This window comes from Eptatretus burgeri, chromosome 5 (genome assembly GCF_056783735.1).
Source record: "Eptatretus burgeri isolate ZD-2024b chromosome 5, Ebu_testis_v1, whole genome shotgun sequence".
NCBI classification, from domain to species: Eukaryota; Metazoa; Chordata; class Myxini; order Myxiniformes; family Myxinidae; genus Eptatretus; species Eptatretus burgeri.
Window position 1 is genome coordinate 39,602,874 of NC_140965.1, and position 16,426 is coordinate 39,619,299.

The following is a 16,426-nucleotide window of genomic DNA, read 5'->3' on the forward strand; positions in this document are numbered from 1 at the left end:
AAGAACGGCCCTCCCCCACAAAGAAGAACTACCCTCCCCCGCAAAGAAGAACAATAAGCCCTCCCATCCCGTGATTCAACGGCGTAAACAGGGATGACGGTTGGGGCGGGTCCAGCAGAAAGCAACGTAAACAGCCCCACCTGCAGTTGCGGGGGGTGGCGCACGAGGCCGAATGAGTCACGCTGGAAGTGAGGCGGAGCTGAGAGGGATAAGGAGGGGACCCTCTGCTCGGCTCGAGAGATTCCATGGTTGTTGTTCTGGTGCTGGTTCAGCTCGGCTGGAGTAGTTGGTTCTGGAGTCTTGAGTTAGTCTTCGGTGAGCCTTCGGGGTTCATTGGGCTCGTGTTCTGGTGGCTTTTGTTCTGCTTGGTGGAGTTGGTTGCTCTGCTTCATGGCCTCATCTTGGTTCGGCTGGCTCTTCTTGGTGCGTGGAGCTCTTCGCAGTCTCTGCTTGGTTCCCGGTCTCTGCTTAGTTCCCGGTCTCTGCTTAGTTCCCGGTTTGGTGCAACTTCTCAGCCTCATCTTGGTCGGTGGTTCTTCGGGGAAGCGACGCATCGGGTCAGGAAAAATCGGCGCCTCGTCTCACCAGCACGTGGTTCGGAGTGTGAGGGGATCCGCCGGAGCTCAGAAAGGATCGCGGCTCGCGGTGATTGGATCCAGCTCACCCACGCTGGTGCCCGGTCCAAACAGCTTGAAGACCACATGAGGTGGAAAGGTCCAAGGCAGACCCTGGGCTTCAGCTCATCTGTCCCTCCGAGCTGAAGTCTGCAGGAAAGGCATCAGCCACCATTTCTTGGGTGTGTGTGTGCGTATGTGTGTCCGTGGGCCCGTCTAATGAGTAGAAAACTGTTAAATGCTTTGTTCGCTGTATATACTTGCATTCATTGTATTCGGTATAGTTCTGCTCTTTTGTGTTCCCAAGTTCCCCATTATTACTGCATAAATAAACCCCAATTGTTAAATGTATCAGCTCGTTTTGTGTTTCTTGCATTGGCTCAACATGACGCGTGTTTGAGGATTAGTGTGGGTAACTTGTTCATTTGGTCCGGCCCAACTTTGGTAATTCCGCTTGGTTACGCCAGATTCGAGTCGGCGATAGCGACTCGATTCGGACAAAGTCGGCCGAGGGTGAACTGCCCCGGTAGTCGGACCACATGGGTACTTAGGTAAATTGAAAAGTTGGCAATCGACCCTACCCCACGTGGTCTATCCATTGGCGAACTTCGGTCCAGTCAGGACCCATCCACTCCGGACTTATCTGGGGCGACGACCTTTACATTCCGGGCGATCGGTCAAGCCGGCTCGTGGCTCCACCCAGCGGTCGTGCTCCCGGTCGAACACCCCCCCCCTGGCCCTATAACAATATGTTACAGTATACAGTGATATTTGCATTTTCCCTAAAGAAGGACTGTGTCATCATGTTTCAAGCATTTATTTTTGTTCATATCGGAATAAAATATCAACAACGTTATTTGAGTATAAATTATCGGTTAATAAGAAGAAATAAAGATCATTACATTTAGTGGAGACGTCCCATCTGCCAGCATTAGTTGGTGAACGTTAATGACCCCACAGTGCCCCAAGAGTAGGCAAGCTATCACCAACACCATGAAGAAATTCCAAATTCCTGCCCTGACTTCCTGTGTCGGAGTGGCGACCCATCCAAGATCGTAACCCCAGCCAAAGAAACTGCTTCAGTAGCACTGATGCTCTGTATAGAGCAAGGTACATGATCTGATTGCATTTATTGGGTGATGGATTCTTGAACGTGAAGCAGGTAAACAGTAAGCTGGAATGATTCATTGTTGTGAGTTTGTGTGTTGAAAAGGGTATTTAAACTTGTCTTACATAGCTCTTTTACTCCTAATGGACAACCACTGATCACAACACTTGCCATGTAAGCCATCCACCAGGAAGTGAAATAATCATTAAGCAGGTGAGGTCAGGTGAGTTGGAATGAATGGTGTCACTGTGTTTCTGTTTTCTTTGATGTGAGTTTGCCCGACCGACATTAAAGCCATTTATTCAATTTGTAAAAATGAAATCTACAGTTATTACTCCAAAAAACACAAACAAACAAGAATTAAACAAGCAGTCATAGACTGGTACTTACGAAATCGTCAACTTGACCTCTGACCTTGTCTAATAAAAGCTGTCTCTGGAGAAGGTAGCGACACAAACCAGAATTTTCTACGATGATTCTGTACCAAAGCATCAAAAATCGAATGTTTTGGATGTTTGACCTCACTGTGACCTTGACCTTTGACCGATTTTGACCAAAAACGAATCATCGCTAGCCATCACTCTGCTGAATCACGTGGTGTAATTTGACATTGGTAGCTTCTTCCGTTCTCGAGTTATCGTGCCTACAAACAAACACACACACAAACACACACACACACACACACACACACACACACACACACACACACACACACACAAACAGAGGACGGAAGTCATCAATATACTTACGAAATCTTTAGATTTCTTAAGTAAAAAAAACACATATCCTTCCACTAATAAGTTTATTTCAATCTCGTGTAGACATTTCCCCTGTCACGCTATGTTCCCCACCAGTCTCACCCGCTACAAAACAAACGACTGTTTAAAAAGTTGATAAAATGCCATCTGAAAATAAACACAGTTCAAGGCAAAGTCGATGCAGCGAAACACTCGGTTACCTATTTCCAAATACAGATAGTAATTGAGTCAATGCATCCTGCAACTTCCTGATAAAAGTCATTGCTGTCTGTATGGCCAAAGTATTACAACTATAAACTTTAAAACCCATATTGATATTTTCTTCCACTTTTTTTATAATTCTTCCACATTTGCCAGACTTGGGGACCTCGGAGTTAATTCACTTTCCAATTTTGTTTTTTACACAAGGTCGAGGCTTGTGGAAGAGCTGGAATACAAAGTGGATCAGAATGTAACAGCCAAAAGGAACCGCAGAAGGAGAAGGGGGAAATGCCAACAGCGGTGTTGAGGGACAAGATAGAGAACTTCACTAAGGTATTCTCCTACCTCACTAAAGCTGCGTTAATCAGATGAGTTGTATGAACCAATTGAGCTATGTTGTAAATCGGATGAGCATTCACTGAATTGTTTGTGAGGTCAAGCCCTCGCATCATGTGATTTTTAACCCTGTTTTGGTGCCATGGTTGTTTTGTGATATCTTCTTGGTAATTTCCCCCAAAGTACAAACTGATTATTCCCAACATTGGTAAATCACCAACTGAGATAAAATCATCAAGATTCAGCAACAGTGCAACAACGGCACTCCTCCAGCGACCAAACGAATCTTACCAATTTTTGGAGCATTATTTTATTCCACTATTTATTGGCTTTGAGTTGCATGAAAACGATGAAATGAAACTATTAAACTACCTCCCACAACTGCTGTGAGTTGATACTCATTTTGAGGTATTTGTGACCAAGAGATAATCTATATATAAATCTACTTTAACAGAAGGACATTGCTGATGCTCTGTTGTCAGGACGAGAAGTAATCTTTATTTTTCATCATTGACAAGAAGTACATGTTTAGACATGAGAAGAAGCTCTTGTCAAATTTTTAACAAACCTTTATTATGAGAATATAGAGAAGATAAATAAAAATTGGGTCAAAATGTCAAAAGGCAAAGTAACACTGAGCACAAATAGCCCTTGTTAGACCATACATGTCACATGAGCATGAGAAAGCCATGTTTATTTATTTACCATTTGAACTTCGCTGTGTCAGTCAGTCTAGGCCATAACTTTTTGCCATTTGAGTTTTTGTCATCAAATTTCCAACAAACCTCCAAAAAAAATTTTCAACAAAATTTTTATTATAATGAGAATATGAATAACACTAATTGGGCTGGCATGATAGCCTAGAGATATGCACACTTGCCTCTAAACCACTGTTCTTCATTGGATGGCCCACAAGCCACTGGCGGCCTCTGGTGGCCTAAAGTGTGGCCAATAATACACAAATGTGAAAACGCCCCCATCATAATCCACCATAAATACGGATTTGATGAAATTGACCCAATGGTTTCAAATGAGTGTTGCAACGCAAAGCATAAAAGTAACATAACCACATCAGGATATGGTTGCAGTAGACAAACAGTGATGCTTGCAGCCGAGTTAACCACAACAAAGAAGAGTATGTGGTCATGGGGCCTAATAGCAGCCATTACGGAGTCGTGCAGGTGGTGTGGTGGTTCTCACACTGATGTGTTATTGGCAAAAGTGGCCCCCCTCTAAAAAATAGTGAACATCACTGATCTAAACTGCCTAGCCTGGGTTTGAATCCCGACCCACCGATAAACTGTCAGCCCAGTGTTTCACAGGCAGGGTGATTCATCAATGTGTGTGCCGTCCTTCAGGTGGACATTAAACTGCCTATCTGCTGACATTAGTTGGTGGATGTTAAAGATCCCATGGTGTCCTTCACAAAGAGTAGGTGAGCTATTGCCGGCACCATGGCCAAATTCCTGCCCTAACTACTAACTAGTCGAATGTCACGCCGAACCAGGCAGCTTGTGAAGACTCGGGCCGAGCCTCCCCCAACCGACCACGCAAGAAAGGTGGGATAATGTTGGCCTTTAAAGAAGAAGACCAAGAAGAAGAAGAAGAATAAAAAGAAAGCACGATTTAATACATTAAAATTAGTTGTTGTTTTTGTCAAGATTAGTTCGAGTACAAAGCAGACATGGACAGTCTTTGCCTTTTGGGATGCTTTCTCGTTATCATTGTTTTCACATGCGATAAGAATTTGGCAGCGTGAAGCTGTGCAACGTCAAAGTCATACGATGTATCCTTTCTTTTTGGTTTGCCCAAGCCTGGACTGAAAGAAGCCTCGCAACAAAAATAATCGACACGCCCATATGGCCTATTGATGGGAAGTTGACCACTGTCAACCAGTGTGACCACTCCTTGGCTTTTTTCACAAGATCTTGGCTATTCGTTGTTCACCTTGGCGTCTCGGTTTTCTCTAGGTTTTCTTGGCGTATAGGTTTTCTATTATCATTGCTTTTCTGAAACCTTGTGAATTCTTGGCTTTTTTCATTGGCTTACCTTGGCATTTATGAAAATGAGGAGTGGTCACACTGCTGTCAACCATCCTTTGTTATCTACAATAAATATATTATTGGAGTCATTTTCCCATTAACACAGTGCATCTATTATGTAGGTTCTTTATTTTTGGATACGAACTCATATTTCATTAAAGCACTTGCAACACTCAAACCATTCCACAAAATGTTCATATGCAGCCACTGATAAGTGACAAAGCGCATTGTTATCGCAGATGTTTCATCATCTGAAAGAGTGATGGTTGTGCAAAACAAAATGGTACATTATTATTCATTATACATTATACAAGACAGAAAAAACATTTTTTTAAACAAAGAAAAATATGTAGGGATGGAATCCCACAAAACAACCAAACAAGGAAGGAAAGATTGAAGGAAAGAACAAGGAAGGAACCACAAAACAACACCACTATCCTTCAACGAATTGCCATCATGACATCTTGTGACATTTTTGTCATAGGTGGCAAGAGTAACAATAGTATGAAAATGTCGATGTTTAAAGGTAGTTGTATATTTGGAGTGTGGGTTTGGTGTAATTGTGTTTTATTACCTCCGACACCTAAGGTGGATAGAGGTTATATTTTCACGACAAAATTTGTTGGGCAGGTTGGGTATATAACAAGGAAGAATTGATTTGATTTTGATGAAGATCTGAATCCAGATCTGGATCCGATAATTTTTTTCAATGATTCTTCCCCATTGAGTGGTAAGGATAAAACGATATGTGGCACGATATTTCAAAACATTATGGACAGATTCAGATGAAACGGTGGACGAGTTGGTTAGGTCACAAAAACAAGCCAATTAATTTTTAGTTTATGTCTGAATCCAGATCCGGCCAATCAGTTGGATATTAAACATAAACTGATCAGCCTGGCAGAGGTATGTGGCGCTCTGCCGAGTGCCCTTCTTGTTTGTTGTGGGATTGGGAAGGAAAATTTAAAAAAGATGTCGTTACGGCAATCCATAAAAGGATTGTGGTGTTGTGTTGTGGTGTCATTCCTACTGTACACAATAATGAGATACCTCCATTCCAATCCTCCTCCCTTCTGTTCCTTTACTCAATATTGGCATTTCCAATTTCTTTCCTCCCAACCCGATGTACATGTAATAAATAGATGCCTCATAAAGGGGTCACATTATCACATATATCTATGTAAGGGAGAGGTACTGCAAGATTTGCTTGAACAATAGTACGAATACGGTAAATGGAAAGGTGAATTTAGAATGCTCTTCTCAATAACTGGTATGACCCCCTGTGAACCTCAATGAAAGCATCAGCAGACAGCTCTGGCAATTTTCCTTCGTAGATTATGCATTTTGTCGTACCTTACAATCCACAAAACTTTGTAATGCACGACAAAGACTTTATGACGGGCAGTGAGTTTTGCAGGAAAGAGTGAGTTTTACGGCAGAGTTTCTCATTCTGCGCATGCATAAATGGCGTTCAACAGGTTGTGGGGTATTGAGCACCGAAGTGTGACATCATGTCTCCATGACAACATTCGAATGATTCCAAACTAAAAAAATTTTAAATAATGATCAAAGTAATAATGACTGCTCACATTTTCAGCTATGTCTGCTGTTATTCTTGCAGAGATTTTGAATCACATGCACCAATGACAACTTCATAGAATTCAAGATGCATCATTTCATTTAATCTTTCATGGTATTGTCGTGCCCAGGGGGTTTAGCCCTACCTGGACAGATGGCAAAGCTTCTCTCTTGAAGGCTATAACTGAGACGCCGAGATGAATGCGTGCACGTTAACAGGACGTCATGGTGGAGAGGCGATCGACCCAGGAGGAAGCACAGGAAGGAGCACAGCACAGGGGTGCTGCACCAGGACAGCACAATGCTGCAGTGTTTTAAAAGGAATACATTTAATGAAAATAAATTAATATTTACAACGGACAATAATTGAAAAAATAATAATAATAAAATAATAACTCCTACAGTCGAGGCGCCTCCTCACACAGACTCAAATACAGACAAAGGTGACACAAGATGAAAAGAAAAACCTTCCCTCCAAACTATTCCTTCACTTAGTGTGACCCAGAGCTGATCCTTGTGGAATAATTGGAATCAAGGCACTTCTCTCGTAGCAGGACGAACACATGTCAGGCAATCCTTGAGCGGCACTCCACATGAAGGCTCAAAGTCCCAGTGTAACGGCTTCGGGTGCACCAATCGTCCTCAGCGACCCGACCAGAGGCAAAAGGCCAGCGTCTTACTTCACCACGCGAGCCAAACTGCCTCAACACGAATTAAATGGCTGTGTCATCCTCTACAGTGTGCTGTCAACCTCCACTCTCGCCTCTCCAAACAATGCACCTCATGCCTCCACTCTGATCATGGCTCTCCCAAAATGCCAAGGCAACTCCTACTTCCTCCTAAGATGCGCAACCTCTTCCCTTTGACCACAATCACGCCAATATATTAGTCTAGAAGCCAAAATCTGTAGCTAGCCTAGAAAATAGGTTCGCTGCTGATTTCATGTTAGAATGGTGCAACTGGTGTTTTTGAAGAGTCTAGGCATGACCAAGTCTAGTTCCACTTGTTGCCAAGTCTGCATCTGAATATTATGGCCGCCATGACAGTAATCAAAATGGCTGCCATCAGATTTAGTCTTTTTCTTACTGCAAATTGTACTAGCCAGAAATTTGTCATGATTGTGAAATACTATGTAATCTGACACGAGGAACACTATTTTGTGCTTTATTTATGTACTGGATCACAACTTTTCACATAATTGACAACTTAAAGACGAAATTGAAAATGCACATACGAGCAACAAATGTGAAAAAGAAAATGTTTAGCACTATTGATGGAGATGGGTTTACAGTCAGTCAAAGGTTATTTCAACAGCTGTCAGATTCTTTCTAACACAAAATTACGTTGCTTTGCAGAAGAGAAAAGTGTTGTGAGAACACCCAAGTACAATTTTCAGAGCTATTGATCGGCTTGTACACTGAACGGGTTCCTACAAAGGGCTTTGCATCCACATGCTTTCGTGCAAGGCAGTCCATTCCGTGTACATTTGCACCGTCGAGTTGAGCATGACCCACGGCATTTGCATGTCGTCAGTTCTACACAGTAAGCAGTAATAGGCTGTGCAGTCATGAGTCGCGGCTGAAATGTCTCGTTGCCATCTTTGACAACCTGTTCCCACCCACAGTTCTCAGGTGCAGGTAGATGTGGTTCAGATTCCAAGGCTCTTCTCCACACAAAAGTCTGGTAGTGCGCTCGCTTGATGTGTAGAATCAGAGCATCGCGAGTTGGAGGCAGATTCTCAATAGCTTTGGTCAGACTGAGAAACAGATCACATCTTACTCGCTGAATTGAGTTATCTTGGCCATGAGGGTCATAAAGCCTGCAGACAAATGACTCAGCATCTGCAATCACACTCTCATCAGGAATTTCCTCTTTGCCTAGGTTATTCAACAGGTGGGAGTTGTTTTGAAAGACAACCCATGCAGAGCGCGTCGCAATTCCAGCAAACTGGCTTGTGCTGTCTGAACCTGTCACTGCATGAAATGCCAGAAGTGACTCCCTCTGCGAATCTGGGATATTGATGGAGTCAATGGGAATGTAGTGTTGCTTTTTGGGTGTCCCTGCATTCATCCGGAGAAAGGGACTGAGATGCGGCTGATAGGCAACAAGGAGAATGAGGACATCAGTGTCCTGAAGCCACATGAATAATGTCTTGGCAGATGCTCAGAACTTTGTTCTTGGTATCTGTCTCATCCGCTTCTTCATTGTCCATCTTGTCAGTGCTGTCACCACCACAAAGAAGCTTTACAAGCATGTACAGGGTTTCAGGTACAATTCGCTCTGCATTTTCTGTGTTCAGTCCACCGATAATGCTATGCCCTGGAGAGTGTTTTACGTCACTGTAAATCTTTATGCCCACTCTGAAGATCCAGCTAAGGATTTCGTTCTCATGATGAGGCAGACTGCACTGGGCCAATTCATCTTCTTCAGAACTTTCACCTTCTTCAGATAAATCATTCACGGCGGTTCTCATGGCAAACTTTGTCACAGTTGAGGACGCAACTATGAGGGGTTTTGTGACATCCAATGGCTGCACGAATGTCACCCTGTCACTACCAAAGTGAACCTCCACTTTCTGCTTGAAATTGTAGCTTTTGTAGGCTCCAGCCTCAATTCCAAAATCATTCAATAACAGCATGCTGTAGTGTTCCCAGATGTTTTTCAGGGTAAACACATGTCCCTTCTGCAGCTCTTTCTCAAGCTGGTTCATCACATTTCTGAAACAGATGCTTTCAGGAGACTGGTTTTTCTCTCCACTCTCCTTTTTATACTTTCTGCGAAAAGAAACATAACACTTGAGGTGATATTTACCTTCAGCTGCCATCAAGTCTGAAACACCTGCAAACCTGTGACGCATGGTGGGGTCAAATTGGGCCAAACTAAGCATCCTGGATGATGTGTGATCAAATTCAACATTTGTCAGGACACCAGCTTTTCCAGGAATGTCAGTCTGGCAGAAAGCGCATTTTGACCAATCCATAGCGCTGTGCGCGGATCTTAGTGACTTTGGGACATGGTATTTCTCTGAGGAACCTGATGTTGTGGGTATCTCTTCTGCGTAAGTCACAGATTGTGGCTGAATCCTTGACTTCAGTCTGTCTATTTTTTGTGCGTGAGTAAAGTCACTATAGCAGAATTTGTGCCATTGAATCTTTTCGACATGCTCCGGTACAGAATATTTTCTGATTCCTGAGAATGAGTCAACATATTTAGCGTCATTATATTTCTCTCTTTCTTTGCAACATTCAGCTACAGTTTTCACACCAACGATTGTAGTCTTTCGAAGTGGCGTTGACTTGCTAGTTTTTGAACTGTCCTGGCAAATAAAGCAGTTATTCCAGTCTACATGCTCTTCTTCTTCTCGATCCCTTGAACCCCCTGTGAGAAATCTTGCGGCTTTCATTTTTCAGTTAGTCCTGGGTAACAGAAAAACACACAGTTATGTAGTTTAGGTTCATTTTATAGCAAAGTTGTAAAATTCATTGATTGTGGTTTGTATAATCAGACATTCTAATTCGAGCCTGAACATTTCTTTAAAAATAATATAGTGAAAAACAAGTCATTATTTTTAGAAAATGGATGGAGCAATGTTTTTTTCTATACTCCCATCAGCTCAGGCATGCTCAAAAACATGGAAATCGACCCTAATTTTGTAATTTCATGTCAATTTGCGGCTGAAATATGACAAAAAGTGTATTTAATGGCGACCATTTTGTAAACTGTCATGGCGGCCATACTATCTGTGGTGTAGCCATGCTCACGGGGAGGGGCATGATGATGATGCATGATGGGCGTGATGGTGGAGGAGTGGCCGTGGGGTTCGGCGAGGGATATGAGGTGTGCACGCCGTCTGAGGCGTCGTAGTAATACTGGAGTCGGCCGGCTCGTGAGTGTACCGCGTACGGAATAAAGGAGAGCCGCGGGCACAGTACGCCCTGGCTCGCACTCGTGCAACACAGCCCGGCTCGACTGTTCCTCCGCTTCGTGTCTGCCTGCTAAGCATCTCCCAATTCAGTACAGTACACTATCCATATCCAGAGTTGGCAACAAGTTGATTCACGTTTATATGTGTCTGGACAGTCAATTTACACCTGTTGCACTATTCTAACACAGATTCAGCAGGGTCGTACACTATTCTGCATTGGGCCTCCTGACTATATCCTCCCATACAGAATTTGGAAGCCTCCCACAATGCGCAAGTGCACTCCTTCTTCCTCTTAAGATGCGCAACCTCTCCTGTGTGCTCCCTTTTTCTCACCTATCTCCTCTGTCCCATATATCCTCTGCCTCTGGGCATGGCCTGCTCACACCAAAACCCGGGAAGGCGGGACTTCTCACGTCACACCAATCTATCATCCCTTGGGGCCGTGACTTGGCTTGTTGTTAACCTTTGAAGGCAGGGCTTTCTGCCTGTTTGTTGTGGTTTCAGGGACACATTCCACACCTTTGTTGCCGATCTTGAAATATAGAAAAATAGGGAAAAATCACAGAGGGCAATCACAGACTGGGGAATTTATTCTTTCTCCCTCGGCTAATTAACACCACACCACCCCTCATGTGGTGACACGTAACACTTCAGCTCACAGATTCCCAACTTACTCACATCGAGATGCTTCCTACTTGTCCACGGACCAAGCAACTCTACACAATGCTATATTCCCTATTGGATTCTTCCATATACCCCCACAATCATAACATTATTGTAGTATGTATGGCCATATTGGAGATGTGCCCATGTAATTTTCACTGTGTATATCTATATGTGCATTACTAAAAGAGCCATATGATAACTTGTTTTAATGAAGTTAATTTAGCTATAAATATCAATGGAGTCAGTGAAGTGAAAATCTGTAAAATTAATGTGTGACCATGTCTACTACAACGATTTAGTATGTATCAAATGGTAGTTACAGTTTGAATCTGAAATTGAGTGCAATTTGAAGAAAAAAAACTCCAGCCAGGTACATTGATTTGATTTGATGTTCAATTCTATACAGAGCATTGTTGCTGCCAAAGTAGTTTCTTGGCAAGGGTTATACTGAGTGGTTTGCCATTGTCTTCCCAGCATTGTTTGTCCATTCTCTGTCCTTTTAAATGCTGAACATCAAGCAAGGAAGCAGCACATACCATTTTTAAAGTCTTTGGTATGACTCAGACAGAGTTTGAACCACCAACCTCCTTGACTTGGAGTAGATTCTCCAACCATTACACCACAAAGACTGGTTAAAGAGATTATATAAACAGGGATATTCTTTTTTAAAAAAATTAAAAAGACAATAAATGAGGAAAGAGAAGATACAGAAATGAATTATTTGCAGCAGCAAAATATCAAAATTACAGAGAAAGGAAAGTTCCATGTACAGGGATGGGAATTTTCTCCAGGAAAATAGATATCAACTAGATGGTATTCATAGAATACTTACCCTGCGCAGTCAACGGTTTTGAAGATCGAGAGGTGCAACGTTTTTCGGTTTTTCCAAGATGGCACTTGTACCATGTGACCTATGACATCATGATTATCATTAAAATATTCTACAGCAGGAGGTGCTCCTGTGGTGAAAATTTTGGGTCCATCAGACCAACAGTTGTTGAGATTTTTTTTTTTGTAATAATCAGGTCAGACGATTTTTTTGTAATGATTTTTTTTGTAATGTAATTTGTCATGATTTCTTTGTAATGATCAGACGTCATAATGAAGACACCGATGACATCATCAGTGACATTTCTTATTTCTCATGGGGAGAAGTTGACAATGAGCCAGGTCTCAATTTTTCCATGGAGGTGTAAAGTTTTTCCAAGATGGCGCCTGTACCACATGACCTATGACATCATAATTATCATTAACATATACTACAAGAGAAGGCGCTCCTATGGTTAAAAAATTTGTGTCAATCGGACCAAAAATTGCAGAGAAATTCACACTGATCGAATAAAATTCATACGGATCGAATCAAGCGATGTACTCATCGAACTATGACGTCATAATTAAGGTATCGAAGACATCATCATTAACATATCTTATTCACCAAGGGGCAAACTTGACAATAAGCCATGTTTCAAGTTTTTTTTTCTTCCGTGGAGCAGTTTCAGAGATAGAGATGCAACTTATTTCGATTTTCCATGATGGCGCCTGCACCACGTGACCTATGACATCATATTTGTCGTTAAAAAAAATTCTACAGGAGGAGCCGCTCATATTCTGAAAATTCCGTGTTATGTCCATCGGAATAACAGTTGCAGAGGAAATATTATTTTTCATACTGATCAGATTAAGCATTGCACTCGTCAAATTATGACATCATAATGAAGGCACCGATGACATCATCATCAAGATTTATTCTGCGTTTGGAGCACTTGACAATGAGCCATGCTTCAATTTTTTTCCATCGACAGGTTTGAGAGATAGAGAGGTGTAAAGTTTTTCCAAGATCACGTCCGTACCATGTGACCTATGACGTCATAATCTTTACGAATAAAAGGCAATGTGTGTGCTTCAGTGTGTGTGTCAGTATGTCTCCTCCATAACTCCAAAACCATAAAATCGAGCAGCTTCAAACTTTACATGCATACGAAGAAAACTCTGAGGAAGAGCAGGAGTAAAAATTTGGTCTTTCAGTGAATTAAAACACTCCTTTTAAAGATAATTATTAACGGCATTATTTAATTGTATCCTTCATCAGGCAATCCTCAGCCACCTCGCTCTCTGGGTCTTAAGGCGTTTCCTGGGTAACCTCGCTGGGGTCTGAAGCCGCCATGTTTTTGGGCCTGCTCAACCATGCCTTGACTTGCAAAAGGCCACAACAATTTCTTAAGGATAGTTTTTTTTTTTCTTCACTTTCCTCCCTCATGTTATGGATTGCCTATTCATCATAGCTACGAATCGTTGTGTGCATTGCTTTTGTAAGTACTATAAGTCCTCAAATTAGGAGCTTGGAGCGATTTAATGCATTATATGATACGATTTTCCACGATATACTCTCGCAGTCTAATCAAAGTATATCATCGACATATTATTTCGGTTTTGAGGATCGAAATCTGATAATTTAAAGAAATAAGTCTGACAACGAAGCTGATGTACCCATTTACTTTAAACAAGCAAGGCTATGTTCTCTCCTCCATACATACACAAGAAAATGTGACATTTCCAAAGCATAAAACTTATCTTTTCCGACTGTTTGGAGAATTCTATTAAGTGAACAAAAAAATAAGGAACGTAACAAAATTAACCAGCTTCATTGAGCTCTATGAATGATTTAATTCATTCATTGCTTGACCTCGCGACCTGTCCCCCAGAATGACTACCCATCCAAAGCGTCTGCCAGATCTGTGTCGATATTTTCGGTTGTTTCACGATGTTCTACGGGGAATCAGAGCAAATATGGGGGAAAAAGACGTTTTTAAATCATGTTATCACGTTTGCGCGGACCCCGAACCGATGAGGTGCATGACAACCTGAACAAGACATGTGCACAGACGATCAGGCAAAATGGCGCATTTTCTGCAATGTTTATTTCACGGGTGATTGAACTTAGTGATGCCTCCAGGGCTGTTCACCATGAAGCTGCAACTCTTTTGTGGATGGTCATTTTATTTCAATAAATGCTGTGTGCACGGTGAAGACTCCCTTTAAAGTTAAAGGATCCTTTATGGTATGCAGCTATAGCCTGGTCAACTGTTCCTTATGAACCATTTACTTGGAGTGCTGAAGTCACTTGCCGAGCACCCATTGGCGACAGCTGGACCGCGCTTCGTCGTTCTGAGTGAATCGTTCACTCAATGCGGATTATTTTGCCGTGCCACATCAATCAGAGTGAGTGGTTCATGCTCCATTAACCTGAGCAAGTGATACGTGCTCTGTCACCCTGAGCGAAGGGTTCATGCTCTGTCACCCTGAGCGAAGGGTTCATGATCCGTCACCCTGAGCGAGTGGTTCGTGCTCCGTCACCCTGAGCGAGTGGTTCGTGCTCCATCACCCTGAGCGAGTGGTTCGTGCTCCGTCACCCTGAGCGAGTGGTTCTTGCTCCATCACCATGAGCGATTGGTTCATACAAAACCCCCCTGAGTGATTGGTTCTTTCTCCGTCACCCTGAGCGAGTGGTTCGTGCTCTGTCACCCTGAGCGAGTGGTTCGTGCTCCGTCACCCTGAGCGAGTGGTTCGTGCTCCCTCACCCTGAGCGAGTGGTTTGTGCTCCGTCACCCTGAGCGAGTGGTTTGTGCTCCGTCACCCTGAGCAAGTGGTTCTTGCTCCATCACCCTGAGCGAGTAATTCGTGCTCTGTCACCCTGAGCGAGTGGTTCATGCACCATCACCCTGAGTGAGTGGGTCATGCTCCACCCTGAGCGAGTGGTTCATGCTCCTTCACCCTGAACTCTTGATTCATGCTCCATCACCCTGAGCGAGTGGGTCATGCTCCATCAACCTGAGCGAGTGGTTCATGCTCCATCACCCTGAGCGAGTGGTTCATGCTCCGTGACCCTGAGCGAGTGATTCGTGCTTTGTCACCCTGAGCGAGTGGTTCATGCTCCATCACCCTGAGCGAGTGGTTCATGCTCCATCACCCTGAGCGAGTGGTTCATGCTCCATCACCCTGAGCAAGTGGTTCTTGCTCCATCACCCTGAGCGAGTAATTCGTGCTCTGTCACCCTGAGCGAGTGGTCCATGCACCATCACCCTGACTGAGTGGGTCATGCCCCACCCTGAGCGAGTGGTTCATGCTCCTTCACCCTGAACTCTTGATTCATGCTCCATCACCCTGAGCGAGTGGGTCATGCTCCATCAACCTGAGCGAGTGGTTCATGCTCCGTCACCCTGAGCGAGTGATTCGTGCTTTGTCACCCTGAGCGAGTGGTTCATGCTCCATCACCCTAAGTGAATGGTTCATGCTCCATCCCCCTGAGCGATTGGTTCTTTCTCCGTCACCCTGAGCGAGTTGTGAAATAACACCCGCTTTCTGAGCCGTTTGCCGCAATAACATGTTTTCTAAATTCCCGAGCGAAACTTTTTTTTTCCCACCCATCACATGCAGCTGTTTATAAAGAATAATGCTTGTGAACATATCCCTGACGGAGGAAGGCGGTGCTTCCAAGTACTTCCGGTATTCAGTATCACCTCTGGTTCTGAGTACTTGTATTTTGGTATTGATCAGTAAGGTCCTTATTTTCACTCTTGGGGTTCCTCAGGAGTGAGAGTATATGGAGTGGGTATCGGGGGAGGATGATTGGGCGCCCTTGTCAAGAAGTGTTAGAACTTCTCGAGTGTCGGCCATGAAGAGGGGCAGGCCCAGTGATGAAAGTAGTGAGGAGTCGGAGGTGCGGAAAGGGGTTAAGGATAAAGAGGAGCCGGGGGATAAATTCCCAATTATAATTTCGGCTGTGGAAGGGTCCAAGTCGTTAATTTTCAATAACCCTATAAAATTGGCTACCATAATTGGAAAACAATTTGGTGATGTACATTGTGCAAGGAAACTTTGATCGGGTGACCTGATCCAGTGCAAATCGGTGGCCCAGCGGGAAAAGATTCTGAGAGTCTCTCTTTTCGGGGATATTCGAATATCTGCTCACATCCCCAGGTCTTTAAGGGAATGCCGGGGGGGTAATTTACAGGATTGACCTGGACATTGATATGGAGGTTATCAAGAGGCATTTGGCTGACATGGGAGTAGGTGATGCTCGTCGTCTTACGTCGGTGAGGGATGGTGTGAAGGTCGATACCACATGTGTGGTGTTGTCCTTCTCCATCCCGGTTCTTCCCCCTAAAGTGTTCCTGGGCTACCAAGCCTTTCCCGTTCGG